The 15,192-nt window shown below is 39.6% G+C and overlaps 1 long non-coding RNA gene across 1 annotated transcript in view; it reads left to right on the top strand.

The window, feature by feature from the left end:
* The window catches only part of LOC116962746, a 79,306-nt gene that overhangs the window by 3,252 nt on the left and 60,862 nt on the right, over positions 1-15,192 (top strand). The window contains exons 3-4 of the long non-coding RNA XR_004407777.2: positions 11,009-11,241; positions 14,364-14,554. This is a non-coding gene — a long non-coding RNA (uncharacterized LOC116962746). The remainder of the gene's footprint in view (positions 1-11,008; positions 11,242-14,363; positions 14,555-15,192) is intronic.

Below are 15,192 nucleotides of genomic sequence, written 5' to 3'. Positions count from 1 at the left end.
AAGGAAGAAAGTATTTGAGGGGAACAAGAAGGGAAGAAAGACCAACGATTGAAAAAACAAGAAAAAACCCCACCCTATCTGAATTCAGGGTTTTGCATTACAAGCTGTCCCTACTGGAGAAAACATCCCTAAAGGAATTTTTCATTACTGCAGTGCCACAGTGGTTTCATTATTAAAGACTTTCTGAATGTGCATCTTCAACAGCTGCTGGAAAAGTTCTTCATGTGTGAGCTGTAATGTGTATATTTGCATACCAAGTGCCATGGATGGAAACTGCTGCCTGGCATTTGAGATGTTTTGGCATGGCTTTAATACATAAATTGGGAGGTATTAAAAAACACATGAAAATGGATCACTGTGAAGACCTGCCTCACAAGTGCAACAATCAACAGGACAAGAAAAACTCAAAGTCCTAAGCCTGGAAACCATGATTCTGATCTAGTCCTAATCTCCATCTTCCAACTATTGTAAAGAAATTCTATTATATCATTCCGCTTGCGAATGCTTGAGAGGTGGTACTGGACCATATGCCAATTCAGATGAAATGCAATGAACTGGTGCAAGTCTGCTAAAGACAAGGCAGCAAAACGCCAGCTTATGGTGCCCAGACATCTGCTTGGGACAAGTGACATTTTGCAGTTAACTGGATATGCTTTAGCGAAGACATAAATGGGAGATCTTAATGCTGATTGCAAGGTTTGTTTCTCATAAAAATAGGCTCATAAAAGTTACTAGAACAGAAAAGAACTCATCACCTTTTCAAATCTGCTTAAAGGACAATTTTGAGGGGAAAAAAAAAAAAACCAAAAGAAACTCTTTAAAAAGAAACTTTCAAATTATTTTATTATCTAGTAAATTAAGTTGCTTCTATAAAACAGCCCAACTTCCTTAGGTGGCATCCTGCTGTACTCAGAGGTGTTGCACCAGCATGTAGGAAAAGATCAAATTTATTTCCCATAAGCGGAGTAAAAAATTGTACTTATCCCAAAAAATAAGACTTATGGCCAATGCTGAGAAAAAATAAGAAAAGTAGAAAAAAGAGAGAAAAAGATACAATTAAATCTGTTTCAAAGTCCCATGGTAAAATTTGTGTCCAGACCATGTGGCATATTAACCAGTTCAAGGTTCTTCTTTCTGCAGTTTATCCCCAAATAAATATACTCTGTATCTCCAAGTACAGTAATAAAATTACCTTTGTTTAATAAAATGTGATTTTCCAAGACAGTGGATGCCTTGAGTTCATCTCACAAAAACTCATGAGCACATCCTTAAAGTTAAAGACAATTTTATTCTACATCATTAGTCCTGAAGGTCCAGTTACTGAAATAATTGAGATTTGAACATTTAAGTACCTCTGCAGTACTGCCGAGGGGTAGCAGAGGTAACCAGTAGTACCAGTAGTAACTTTGGATTAATTCCATAGTTGGTAACATATACACAGCACCTATTCAGAAATCTACAGGAAAATTGCCTAAGGAGAGAATTCATCTTTTTTTTTTTTTTTTTTATTAGATTGCAATGCAACTAATTTATGAAATTTTCTATTTCATCTTGCAAGTGTTGTGAAAGAGTACAGCTTTACCTACCTCTTTTATTTCCTAAACACAGTATCAGGAATAACCTAATGGGATCTTTCTCAGTGATAGTGAATGATTAAAATAATAATAATACATAATGCATAATGTCATTCGACAGAAGTCATTATCCATTACCACAGCCTTCTATTAGGTTTCCATATTTTACTGCTCTCAAGGAGCATATATTTGCCATTTGCCAGAAGCGCAAGAACTAGAAGTAACATTTAAAAAAACAAGTATTTTTATAAGACTTACATCTGCTGGTACTGAAATCAGAGAGAATTCATGCCACTTAATAAGTATTGTAAATGGATCCCGTTATGACATCTATCAATCACGTATTCACAATCGTGCAGCATATCCTGAAGAAAAAGATGGTATATCGCATAAAGAGGTGTGCCTCTACTGACAAACCTGGCAAGCTTGTGGTTGTCTAACATGCCCTGGAAATATATAAATCACTTATCCTTACAACAATAAAATCAATTACAATAAATCTCTTTATTATAAAAAAAAGTAAAGTTGCCATATCTGTTGTATATCAGCTCCACATGCAAAAAAATAACTCGGTTTGGCGCAAAGCAGGGCTATCACTTCACATTTCCTGATCTTGTGGGGTTATGCTATAGGTGCCCTTTTCCCAAGGGAAGTGCTCCTTTTCCATCCCAAACACACCTCCACGTTGCTTGGCTCATCCGTGTCACCAACTCACAAAATGCCCCCTTCTTGATAAATGTTGGACACCTGCGTTACTGAAGAAGCCAGGGCTAACGCTTTTCTTCCAGCACAACTTTTTATTCTGCAGAGAAGCCCAATTTTATTACTTAGCTGGGGTTTAGCCCTGGGGCTACTGGTGCATCATCCCAGCCCCTGTCCCAGCCCTATTGCATTGCAGCAGCATCAGTGCCGCCTGGCCCGTCACGAGAGCTTGTGTGTGCAACTGTTTACTGTCCAAACTTCCTTTAACGCTTCCTTTAGGAGAAATTAGTAGTATTTACCAGTTTGAGATGTTTGGAAAATTATCCTGCCGACAGCTATTATATTCACTTTTACAGTATCTTCCTCCAGAATCTATCGGAATGAAAACTTACGGGTCTGCACCACAGCATTTTAAAGATTAAATGAGCCTTCCCCCCTACTTCAAAGCAAATTATTGTGTGATGGCAGCCAGGTGCCATAGCAGGATTTTCATTCTGGTTTTGGGCTAAATCTGATTAATCATAAAACAGATCAAATAAAAGAACATCTGGTACAAGGTTTTTGCCATCAGATAAAGGCTTTACGGTAGCAGTCCAAATGACTGCTGTGGCAATCAGCCACGACTACAACAGTGGGCAAAATTTTCCTTTTCAGTAAAAAAAAAAAAAAAATTCAAAAATAATTTGAATAAATAATTGTTACACCCCATAAAATCAAGAACAGAGCGTGTGACTGTCATTAAAGTTTAAAACCATCCCCAAACTCAGTAGGCGAATCATAATTGTATCTACCATCAAAACATAATGTACAAGGTACCTTGTTTAGAATTTAAAAAAAAATGCAGACAAGCTCCACAGTCTACATGATGTTTTTAGGCTTTTAGCATAATCAGGCTCTGAGTGTCATTTAAACGCACCTTTTAATATCACTTTGTCTTTCATCGGGGAATAGTAAGGCTGCGACAAAAAAAATGTTTTCGTTTATTTTACTCACTTTTGTTCTCTATATAAAAGGTAATGTGAAAATGTGCCCCAGGGTCTGCCCCGTTCCATCGCAGCACAAGCGGACTCGTTCGGGAGGAGCAGGATCTGTTTGCAGTACTTGAGTGCCCCCCATAGGCTATTGCTCAAATAATTGTTTTAAACTGGGCATAAAAGCAAAAATCTTTCAATTTGGGGAAAAAGGAGCCTAAAACTTTAAAACCAAACCGTTCCACCCCCTAATCAAGATATAGCTCTCAAAGGAAAATCGCGGTGGTTGACATAACTCTAATGCCAGTCACTATTTACATTATGTTTTCTTTTTTGAGAGCTTATTTAAAATAACTTTTGCTTCTTTAAATGTAGCCATTTAAATTGATAAATTGTCTTCCTTCATAGATATATTTTAAAAAGCAGAATAGTTACTTTTCCAACAGAATTAAAAAAGAATTGAAGGTTTATAGGAATAGATACTGCAAAAGTAAATTATAACTTTCAATGATATAGTTCTCAAATAAGAAAAGTGACATAAATTCATATATTCTATCAGACAAAAAAACGTTAATTATGTTGAATACTTAAAAATTAGGAAATTAAAAATTATGTTAATATTCAATCTTTTTATAACTGCCTTCTGCTTATCTTCGGCAGGACATTAAAATATATTGTCCTTTTATCTGCTGATTGATGTTAGAGTAAACATTGTTGCTAATGAAACTTCACGCATATGACCTTGGGGGTGTCAAATACCTCCTTGTCAAATACCTACGTGCCTTTGGAGCATCTTATGTCTGCATAAATACACATAAATGGAGCATGAAGAAGAGAGGTGGCAGAAGGGGCAAATCAAAGTATTGGGAAAAAAAAAATCAACTGTGATGGGGAAAAAAAATCAACTGTGATATTTAAAAAAAAAAAAAAAAAGTTCAGGAGGTGCAGTCATTGCAAAACATGTTACAACGTGCTTCACAATGGAACAGAAACCCTCCGAGGGGTTAATTCCCCCAGGCTTATTCAGCTAATGCTGTTAGGGAATCACAGCATTTACTCTTTCATGTCAGTAGATGGAATAACAATGAAACTCAGAAATTGCTACATGGAGGAGAAGGAGAGCTGGGAATGAGAAAATACAGTGAATGATGCTGAGCGAAACAACAAGGCATTGAAAATTCAAATTCAACTTCTAAACAAAGATCACATTCATCTTTATATAACTCTTCTTCCTTATAGCAGAAGCAGGCAGATCTGCTATCTGTGCAAGTGCACAAATGAGAACAGCATGGCTCTGTACATGAAATTTAATCCCTGTCCTAAAACTGCAGAGGTTCTTCCCATAGAATGACTTTGACTCTCCTCGGTTTGAAGTTCAGCTCATCTACTGTTAGCCTTCCCTTGCAGGGAGGACTTTTGCTCACTTGGATGTGGCTGATCTAGTGGCACACTCAGGAGCCTGTTTCTCTTCCCGAGCTCTGCAGTGTACAGGGAATAGATCTGGAAGAAGTTTCCTTAAGCAAGTTGCTAGGTAGGTCTTCACTGGTCATAGTTTTGTAATCACTGCTTGGGGCTGATTCCTCGTGAAAAATTTGATTCTAATTCAAAATGCTGATTTGCTCCTATCGCCCTCTCCCTCCCTCCCTCCTCAGAAGGATGGGTATCCTCCTCCTCTGGGCAGTACAAATTCTGCCATGTTCTTTACCTGGGATGAGGGTACGGGCAGTGGTAGTGGAGGAAAAGGAGAAGAGTAGGGAGACGAAAGGCCTTTATGATGAACCAATCCCTTGTTCCAGTGATCCTGGATCATCTGGGTACTCACTTCAATAGCCTGAGAAGCTCTTTCATGGCTGTGTGCTACATGCCCCTCTAAAGAGAAAGCAGCAGCAGGCTGTGCGCTCATACAGAAATAAAAGGACACTCAATATTAGTTAATATCCAATGCCAGATACATGTGCAAAATAACTTCGGGGCCTTCAGAACTTTTGTTCAATACTGGAGCAGCAGCAAAAGAGGTCAGGCGATATCAAAACATGTGTGTCTGGCTGTAAGGGACCTGACCCGAGATACTGAGACTTCACTTTCAGGTCTAATCACGAGGACATGACTATGGACCTGCGGTTCTCCAGCTCTTTTCGCTTAATGACAACATGGCAGCTCTTCTCCCCACATGTGGAAAAATGGGGCTCAGCTGCTCTTCTCCATACAAGAGGGACACAGTTCAGCATCCACATGTTCATTTTCAAAGGGCTTTCAAGGATTCTTGTCGAAGTCTTAAAAGAAAATTGAAGCAGGATGATAGAGGAGGTTCTTTTATGGATAAATAACTAACAGATGAGAAACAAAGGGTAGCAGTAAATTATTATTTTCTTAGTGGAGAAAGTGGAAGTCACTACTGGAATCCCCAAGGAGTCTGAATATTTCTGCAATATTGCATACAAGCCAAGAAGACATTACTTACATTGCGGTTTACACTTTGTCTTCATACATGCAGAAGCCTTGTGTAAACCCATAACCCAGTCAGTGCTCTTCCTCTGAACAGGAATGCAGGAGATTGAGGAAGAGTGAGTAAATATTACAGGGAGCAAGAAAAATCATAAAGGGTAACCTAAGAAATGAACAGAAGAGGAACTTGCTGGAGGCTTGTCCAGTTGGGAATACTGGTTGTGGTGGAAGCTTTCTCCAGCTGATCTTAAAAGCTTATTCAGATCAAGAAAAAAGAGGAGGAGAGACAGGAATGGGAATGACTTATCTGACTGAAAGAGGTGTTAAATAGCCAGTGACCCACAGCAAGACTGTTGAATGAGAGGGTCCTGCAACTTTCAAAATCAGAACTTATTTACTTCATTATCAGTAAGACTTTTTCTTTCTAGCGATGTACATCCTGAAGCTGGCACTTCACCAACACTTTAAGACAATGAAAATAAAATTACAATAATAGATTCCCCCCATCAACTTGTACAGAGTGCTATTTCTTAGGGGTACATGTATCTGCAAAAAAAAAACCCAAACCAAACCAAAACAAAAAACCACAGATGCCAGGGACTGTATTTATATCTTTTCTCAAAGTAAACAAAAGTATCTCTTCAAACCCATAAACAAGGAAGGAAGCAAAACCATTTAACAAACACTCAAATGCACTTTGATAGAAAGCTTATTCCTTTTTTTTTCTGAAAATATCTACAAAGATAACACTATAGCAGGGCAAGCGTCTGGGATTATTTGAAATGAAGGCAGGAAGATCTTGTAGTGCCCTATGGCAATCCATGTGGGGAAGATTTCAAAAATATCCAACACTTACTTTAATATAGTCTGTCCCAAAGGCAAAACTATTTGCTTTTCACAAGCATTTTTATGAGCTACATCTTAAAAGTAATCACTGGCAGAGATAATTTATTGTTAGCCAGAGAGGATATTGAAAGGCAGGGGAGCTATTAATCATCTATGCAGATATGGGTGAGATCCTGGCCCTATGGTAGTCAATAGTAAAATTCCCATTGACATCTGTGAAGCTGGGCTATTACTCTGCGTACTGGAGGTTTAAGTGTTTGCTCTATCTATTAGGTCAAGTTTTTCGCTTGCATAATGCTGCTGATTTACAGAGTTACATCACAGTTTGACAGAGGAAATATCTCCAGTTTGCTGAAATGAATGCTTTTCTGCTAGACCCACTGCTTCGAACATTAATAATAGGAGTTGTTTCTGTATAACAAGTAAGATGCAGGTATGCTGAAAAAATCTAGGTATAGGAGTATGGTCACTCTTTCTTTGTAAAGGATTGTGAGGAGGCTACAGTTCAGACCTTGATGAGACACTGTCACACTGTCTTCCTGGCAAGTGCATCTGTATTCAAATCTGCTTTCCTTGGTAGAAGTTTGCAATAGAGCTGTCGACTATACTAACCAACAGCAAGTCCAATAAACAATTTCAGAAATACCCACACTTGAAATGCTTACATACAATTACATATGTTCTTCAGAATAATTTATGCCTTTCATGCAAAGTGGGTACATGAGCCCCAAGAGCTAATTCTGCAGCAAAAAAAGAAAGCCAGAAAAGAATATACAGTTTTAAGCAAGCTATTCCCTTTTCTGTTGGAGATGATGATGTGTTTCATAGCAGATCACTTTGTGACATTACACCACTTAGATGCCATGATCAACAAACTGTCACTTCTATTCAATATTTAGATTCTTTGTGAAACGTGTTGCCGATACTTCATACAGCTCCATCTCCTCTGCAGCCATAAAGAATGTGATCAAATTATTTCTACCTGCTTGTAGACAAAGTGCTCAGGAGGCATCATTTTTAGTCTCAGCCCAGGGGAACAGAAGTGATTAAACAATTGCTGTTTAAAAATAGCATCACATCTCACCAGCGGTCCATCTTGGAGTCAGCTGCAAACTAACAGCAGTGAAGATGTTTGTTTTTACCCTCTTCTGGGCTGCCATGGCAGCCAAAATATTCCCTTTCTCTGAATTGATTTGTTCTGAAAGCCCAAGTATATTTGTTTTCCTGAGCAAATCCTTATGATTAATAACAGTAGGTGAGAGTTATTTTGTGTGCTTTATTTTAATGAATAAAACCCAGAGCACAGGGAGGGTTGTGTTCAAACAAGGCTTGAACGAAATTCAGTGAGGGATTTTTGCTTTTCATGTGTCTTTTGTTTGGTGTTCAGGATTCAAACCTGTAGTGCCATGCTCTAAATCCCTGTACAGGAAGAGAAGGATCTGACCCCAGTGATGGATTAAATCATTCTATCCAGAATATCTGGAACTGCTACGTTTTGTTCAGAACCATAGGTCTGATATGAGGAACGATAGCTTTATCTATATATTTGTTTTCATATATATTCAAAACAGGCCAAAAAGCCTGCTGTCTCTTAATTAAATCATGAATAAATATGAGATTTCCTTCCTTTAAAGCCCAGCCTGCTTCATGAGCTCAGACTTTACATACCAGGCAGAATTTGATCCTGCAGGTTCAGCTCGCTGAACCCATTTGTCAGCAGCTTGAGTGATACGTTCAAAGTGCAAGATCTAGTCCGGCAGGTAGGGAATGAGACCTATTTAACAAACTCCTGGCAGCCTAGAGCCTTAAATTCTGATTCAAGAGACGCACTGGCCTCCTTCCCAGGGCTGTGGGATGTCAGCCTTGGCATTCAGCACCGTGATCCCACGTCCTGGGACCTGTGTTCTTCATTACCACCTCAGGAAGAAGCGTATGCTGCTCTCCAAGGAGGCAGGAAGCACAAGGTGAAACCCTCAGCTTAGGAGCTCATCTGAGTTTCCTAAAGACACAGCCCCATCGCGTTTTTCCCTGGGGGAGTGAGCGCACGGAGCAGCAAAGGAGCTGGGGCAGCAGGTCTGGCCTGGCATCAAAACCCACCAGGAGCACACCCAGACCTCGGAGGTTTTGGCATGTGTTATTCTCCCTGCCCTTAGGTCCTACGCATGAGCTGCATTCTGTCTGTCGCCTGTCATACTGTGGCTGGCCACCCATCCATCCCAAATTTTGGAGGGGAGATGCTTCTGATAATGGAGCATATGTTGCCCTTCCCTGTGCAGTGCAGAAGGCAGCCAGCGCAAACAGAGGTGGGTGGTGGATGGCACGGGAAGAAGCAGGGGGATGATCCAGGAAACATGATCTGTGTTCAGCACGCAGAGAGGCATCAGATGCAAAAAGCGTCTTAATTATGGCAATTCAAGACAGAAGTAAAACTGCCTTCCTAATTTTGCAGAGCGCTGACAGGAAACACACAAGCCGCTAAGGCTGTAGCGCAGATGGAGCCTGACTGCCAGCAATAAGGTCATTCAAGGGGGAATGCAGATGGGGCAATCAATACCTATGGGGTGTGGCCCTGCTCTTCCACTGGATGCTGGCTTTGTGCTAAAATTGTCAGGCAGTGCCTTTGGTTGCCTCACTTGTTCACCAGTTCCTCCAGGAGAGGAACTAGTGGAAAGCGTGCATCGCTGGATGAAATAATTCTCCATTTGTCCGAGCTTTTTCAAAGAGCAGCTGATTCGAGTGCCTGCATGGATCTGTAAAATAGCTGTGGTGGCAAAGGGCTGTGACAGTATGTTCCTCTGGATTTTCTGTGCAATGCACAAAAATCTGCTCCACTTTACCAAATACCTATATCCCCAGAAGGACTTCATAAACCAATATTCATGTAGACTTCCAGAGCACAGCAATTTCCTTGGAGAGGAGTGGAGTTTCCCAAGGGAAGTGACTAACCCTGATTTTCTAATCAAACAGCAGAGAGTTGTAAAGCAAACAGAGATTCGGATGCCAGCTTCACATCCCACTCCCTGGTGTGTTAACTCTCAGTAACACCTGACCCATCCACAGGCTGCAGAAAGAAGGACCGTGCTGTCTCTCTTGCGTGCCTGCCTACACCGCCCTCATTGCCCTCGGCCATCGAAGACATTGCTCATCCTGCTGGGTGGTAGAAAGAAGATTTGTGAGCTTGCCAGGAGCGTATAAATGCCAGCACCTGAGCAATAAGACCAGTACAGATTGAAGAAGACATGATGACAACCTGAAGAGGACTGGTTAAGGGTAGTAGCTCCCTTTTTAAAGAGGTTGAATGCACAGAACATGAAGAGTAGGTATAATTCTAAAGTCAGGCCGTTAAACCCATGCTTTACCACTTGCTATACCAATTTCAGGCACCTTAAAAAGATGCTGTGGAATAAGTGTACATATGGTGAAGTGTGAGCATGCATCTGTACAAATGCAATGTTTGGTAGAAAAGAAGGCAGGGAGTAGGGAACTAGCTAAACATAGTTTTATGCTACACTGAAATACTCAACACAGGAAAATCAAGGTCATATTTTTTTGTGTGCATTCTTCAAGTCCAGGCCAGATTTAATGGCTGAATTTTGAGTTATTTTCTCCCTCACTGTTCCTGTGTTAGGAGTCTCACAAACTTGTAACAGATTATGTAATGGCTTTATTTTCATATGGACAGAATCACTTCAGTACTTTGAACGCCACCCCAACCCCTCATCTCACTGTCAGGTGAATATACATGCTGTCAAGGTGTTTTCCACATTAAGTTGCATCTCTTAGGCCAATTCAGGACACTCACTGTCAGCAACACAGTGGAGAAATTTCAAATAAGCTTTCAAAGTAATCAACAATTTATGATGTATTTATGTATTCTTTTTATATCTAGCTTAACATTTAAGCATTAAGATTAAAAAAAAGTCTTTGAGTTTACTATTGCATTTCACTCTGCATAATTAGAAGTATGAATCTTTTTTGTCTGATATCTAAAACTCTTGTGATGGGGTATAGTTGAGCTAGCGTATCTGCTTTTAGTACATCTTTACTCCTGTATATCATTAAAGGGAGTGGAAAAAAGTAGATGTGTGTCATACCGTGCTTTTTACATTTTAGAATTCATAACCCTCATAGGACAATAGCATAAATGATGCATCGTCAAGTTATGCATTATCTGCTACACGTACCTGACACTGACTGAAGAGCAGCTTTCCTGAATAATCCCCTCACATGGTCAGACCGGAGGGGCTCTGCTGCCCTAGGCAAAACTCCATCTTTACCAGTCACCTGTACAAATGGGTGCCGCATGTTTTGCTAGAACTACTCTCAAGACTTTTAAATTCACCCTTTTCCTGTCACCCACGTTACATCTGCTTTTCAGAAGCAAGGCTGCTGCCATGGCTCTTTTGTCTGAAAATGGAAAAAAACACTAGTTCTATGCTTTGACACCTCTTTTTTTAATTTTTTTTAAAGTCTTCCTGCCCACCCCACTTCCCATTCCCATCCTGGCTCCCGCTGGCCCAGCAGAGGCTAACGGCGTCCCTGCCACAATGGAGGAGAGATGCAAAGACTTGCCACCCTGCATAAATCAGTCCACCTGAAAATGTCAGAAAACCAAAGCTGGTCCTTGTCAGCTACAGCAGGAACCATGAACATTCAGCACTCATCTGAAATGCTGTCTTCACAACAGAGCAAAAGCAAAACAAGTAAGTGTGGTTTGCTATATATATTGGTGGCTGTCACTTGACAATGGAGGAATTACATTAATTACAGAAATTCTGAAGTTAGAAGAGAGGAGAGGAGAAAAAAGAAAACCTTGACCCTTTTACAGGTTAAAAAAAAAGAAAAAAAAGTGATCATGGAGAACAATATCTAAAACAAACACCTATGAATACTGGATATTAGGGAGTTATTTGGTGATGGAAAAGGAAACTTATTAGATATGAGTTCCAGTAATAGCTTTCTATAGCAAGCATAGAAATATGAGATCTGGGCAAAAAGAAAAAGAGAAAAAGATATTTTTTTTTGCTTCCACTGATGAAGACAACAATTTTTCCTTGAATAAGGCTGGAGAAATTTATCAAAAGCCATTATTCATAACATGCTCAACAGGGGAATATGAAAATATCTTACAATGTAATATGCAGGTGTCTAATTCTTGCCCAGATCTCCTCTCCCACCTAATGATGGTAAGAAAAAAATTGGTTTAATTATTAGTTTTACTTCTTTGCTGAATGAAAAACAGTTTAGTGAGAGGGATTTGCATTTTGGACCTTGTTAAGAAGTCAGTACACACCTGTACAATCATATGCTGAAGGCCTTAGATGAGAAGATTAAAATGTGCAATAATTTCAAGATAGAATTTTCATGTTCTGATCCTTAAATTACAAAGATATAGCCATAGCTATGGCAACTATATGCTTTTTATTTACCAAACTAAAAAATGAAAGATGCAAAAAAGTGGATCCAGAACAGTAAATATTGATCTCATACCTCATCCAAATTAAACAGGAAAAGAGTTGTTTCTGCCTAAAGACTAAAGACACTTAAATAATAGCTCTGTTTTGAAATTTATTTTATACTCAGAGATATAATTGGTTTATTTTTGTGTTTCTTAGAGACAAAACTTACTTTGTTGGGGTCTAATGATTATTAGTTAACTTGTAATTACCTTCAACCATATTTTAAATTTCAGAGAGATTAATATGAAGTATGAACAGAAAGATGAGAAAAAGAAAATTCTGAGTCCCAAATTTGAGCCTGTTGCTTGCTAAATGCTTTGCACTGATTGCTTATAACCCAGACATGCAATATTTCTGTTGATCCTATCCTACTATGGCAGGATCCTGCCAGATTCTTTCAGCCTCTTCACATTAGCACCTATTTTCATACTTTCCTATTTCTGCCCCAGCCTGTCCCTGTTACTCACTTAGATCAACCCTTACTCAAGCCTAGAGAAAACAGATTGCAGCCCTAACAGATTTGCTGCCATCTCACTCAGTCCTGTCTGCTACGACCTTGTGTAAATTCTTGTACTTCGCATTTGTGCCGTGGTTCGCATCTTGTTCAGGTCTTGTGATACCACTAGTAATAGATACAAATACTGACAGTAAGAAAACTCTCTACAGGAAGGAACAAGACTTTTCCTTTTTTTTCTTCGCCATTTGAATCTCTGCTGTAGCCAGAAGCACCAAGGGCTTCAGTTTCCCATTGCAAATGTAGCTGTCTCAGCTGAAAGGCAGTGTTATGTAAGATTTATACGTTGCAATTACAAAGTATTATTTTTAGACATTTCTCCAGCATTACAACATTTCAGCCAAAATCTAAAGTTGCATAAAAGAGCACTCAAAATGTAAACCTTAAAATGCAGTTTTAATAGCATCCTCATCTTGGCAGCAGCCCAGCATAGTATTGCTCCACTCCCATACCAGTAAAAGCAATAAACTATGTAAAGGCTATGGGTGAGGAACACAGTCAGGAAGCACCTATACATAAATACTGGTTTCCCCTTTGCCTATCAGAAGTGCCAAGAACATCCCATTCACAGCTTCTATGGTCAAGGCTTCAATCCTGCAAATAAAGCTTTAAACCACTCCCCAGTATTGGAGTGCATCTGTATATATGTCAAAACTGGTTTGGTAGGCCTCTTTGGACCTGATGAGTCAAGAATTACTAGATCTAAAACTAGTGTTTGGCCAAGGTAAATATCATGAATTAGGAACATATTGGCAAAAGCAGCTTTACTTGAAGAAAAATGGCAACCTTGGCCCAGGAGTTCTGATTAATTCCCAGCACCTCTCTCTCACCTGAGAAATTCCAGGTGAAAAATTAGAGTCACCACAGTCCTGTCTCTATCCTCTCTTAAACACTCCCTGCCTTCACAAAAAAAAAAAAAATATTGAGAGAGAGGAGGGGAGAAAAAAAAAATTGGTTAAAATCTGAATTCCTCACAATTTTATCCAGTTTATTCTGTGCTGCAGAATGTGCTCAGGTATCAATTATCCCGTTCGTGCAGAAGTAATAGACTTACCTTACAGTACCCAAGTATTCGTGAAGAAAACAAGCCTCTTAGACAAGTCAAAATGCTGTCTTTCATTTTTGTGGGTTTCTCTCTCATGGTTGTGTTCTTCCCTGTTAGGCCTGATAACGGTCTGTTAATCGGAGTTGTTTCCATGTATACCTGATAACTGTTTATAGTATGAAGAATAAGATGGATGGGAGCAAGACAAGGAACCAGTGCTCCTTTATACCGTCTGAGAGCCCTAAATGTTAAACTCGGAAAATCATGTCCCTCCGCACTTCTGGTCCCCTGACAAGTTGAAATAGGAGACCTGAAGGGTGTCCCTCTGGCCAGGCACCCCCTGGCACAGGGGAAGGGGAGTTCACATCTCCTTAGGGTGGGTCTAGAAATGGGTCTTTTGTTCAGAAACTCTGACATTGTGTATGGGTCAGTAGTACCTCATCATTCATCTGGGTTTTAAAAGGAGAAAGCCCTGCCTGCCTAGGGATGGGCAGCTGCCTTTACAAGATGCCTCTGCGCTTCCTTCCAGGCAACACAGGAACTGTACTCTCAGCTTTGGCTCAGGCAACAGAGCTCAGGACAGCCAGGAGATTTTAGGCTTACCTCTGGCATCAGTATTTCTTGTTGCAATCCAGAGCGTATCCCTGCTCAGTGCATCAGGATTTTTGGTTCATACTTCAGAGGCATTCAACTTTTAGTCCAAGTTCCTAACAACTAGAGCTTTGGGTCCTGCTATTTCTCACCATTTTTATTTCTAGACTTTAGTGACTTGCGGCTGTTTAGCAAGATGTATTTGTATTTCCACAGGTCGCAGAGGAGTGTCCTCCTGTTGAGCCATCCTCCCTCACCATCTCAGGAAGACAGGCCTTTGCATCGTAGCAGCATTTAAGAATACTCACAAGTCCCGTGTGTTTGCATGTGAAACTGGTTTCTCTGAAATTCATTCTGCTCCTACATAATGGCTGCTCTGCCTACTACAGAATAAAATTAACTTCAAGGTGAGAGCTTAAACTGTGTGCATCGGTACAAAAAGAACCCACCCTAAAGTTATCAGCAAGAATATATTGTAAGTGATTATGCTGCAGAAAAATACCTGCTGCCACTCCTTCCGTCCTGTTTCTGATGCAATCTCATCTTGACTCATGTAGCTCAAATTCGTTTAAAGGAATAAGACGGAATAATATTGCAATAGTAATATGCAATCATGATTCAAGTTACACCTTCGTCTTCTGCTCATTAAGAAAACCTGAAAATGTTAGCAAATTACTGCTTCATTAGCATGGCTTCAATTTTATTGAAATACTTTAAATTTATGCAAGGTCTTTCTACTATGGTGACACATTATAGATGTCATCCTTTAATAGTATCATTAAGTTAATGTACGTCTGAATTTCAGGACAGGACCAAAACTGTAGGATTCTATTGATAAAACAATGTTAAATTTAGAAGTAAGAAAAAGGGACCCACAATCATGGCACAGATTTTTAGTAGTTTTCTGGACAGGATGAGTATGTGCAAATGAAGAAAATGGGTTCAGTAATGATGATTTTGAAAGACCACAACTGTAGTTTTATAGAATTATAAAAGACTTTACTGACTGATGTCTAATATAACTCCCTACATAAAATGTTGTTAG

Source organism: Tyto alba, unplaced genomic scaffold, assembly GCF_018691265.1.
Source record: "Tyto alba isolate M040663 unplaced genomic scaffold, T.alba_DEE_v4.0 Super-Scaffold_7, whole genome shotgun sequence".
NCBI classification, from domain to species: domain Eukaryota; kingdom Metazoa; phylum Chordata; class Aves; order Strigiformes; family Tytonidae; genus Tyto; species Tyto alba.
The sequence above is the reverse complement of the archived record's forward strand: the minus strand, read 5'-3'. Positions and strand labels throughout refer to the sequence as shown.